This window comes from Myotis lucifugus, unplaced genomic scaffold (genome assembly GCF_000147115.1).
Source record: "Myotis lucifugus unplaced genomic scaffold, Myoluc2.0 scaffold_13, whole genome shotgun sequence".
In the NCBI taxonomy this organism is placed as follows: domain Eukaryota; kingdom Metazoa; phylum Chordata; class Mammalia; order Chiroptera; family Vespertilionidae; genus Myotis; species Myotis lucifugus.
In genome coordinates, this window is record NW_005871061.1 from 7,234,153 (window position 1) to 7,235,376 (window position 1,224).

Genomic DNA, 1,224 nt, shown 5'->3' on the forward strand with positions numbered 1-1,224 from the left:
CCTCATCCTCTGGAAATTCTGTTTCTCTGTTACTAATGTTGTGGCCCCACCCCATAACAAAGAAACAGAATTTCCGGAGTGGAGGCCCAGAAATCAGGATTTTAAAAAGATTCCCAGGTGATTCTAATGTGCAGCCAAGGTTGAGAACCACTGTCATAAAATAAAGATTTCTGAAAATAGGGAGATGTGGTTCAGGTCAGAGGGAAAGACACACGGTGGTTCTTGGAATGGAAGCTTGTTCCTTGTTATTGTGGCTCAGGATGGGGGGCAAATAATCAAAACTCCACCTAGGTTAGTGGAGTGCACGAATAGAGGATATATATACAACTATTTTCAATTAAATTTGAAAAGGTAACATGACACCAAGGTTTTATATTATTTACATTGTATAAGAAGAGTAATGTACATTAGCACTGTGAATCTGGATCAGTGTTCACAAAATTAAATTCATACAGGGACATGTTGGGTAATAAAAATGTGTGAGATGAGTTTTCCTAAGACACTAAAGTTTGGTGAGACTAGGTTAAATTTAAAGTATATGCTCCATTTAAAGTACAGGTAGCTACTCACCTTCAGTCAGTTTTTATCAGACAAGTATATATACTAAGTGTTGCCTGCTCTTGCTATTTTGTAAAAGAAGCCTGAAATCTGATTTCTTATGTTAAATGTCTCAATTTTTAAAACACAATGTAAGTCAAACAAATAGGTCCATGGGTTAGATGTGACCCATGATTCATCAGTGAGGGACCTCTGTTTCAGGGACAATAGTCTAAGATAGTCTTAGAATATCTCTTGCTAAGACGTGACAAAAAACAAACCTGGGAATGTCATTAGACATGGTAGAGAGAGTTAACAGATTGAACACGTCTGTGGTAAAGAACTTCAGAGAATGCAGCTTGATCTTTATGTTCTGATAGTGATATAAAAAGATGCCAACATGGAGAGATAATACCAATGACTTTCCCCTCTATATTTTGTCAAAACATGAACTCCATAGAACTTACACAAAACTGAAAAAAGTGGAGAGAATTTTTTTAAAAAATTGACTTAGATTATATTATGATCATCTGGGAAACTGGATCATTAAAATGATTATGTTCAATTTTAGAAAAATAAGGTATGTGTCTTGCCTACCTGAGTTTTAAGATAGTGGAGCAGACACTGTGAGTCATCTCTAACTAAAACACCAACATAGCCTAGAACATATACAAAAGGATTATGTGA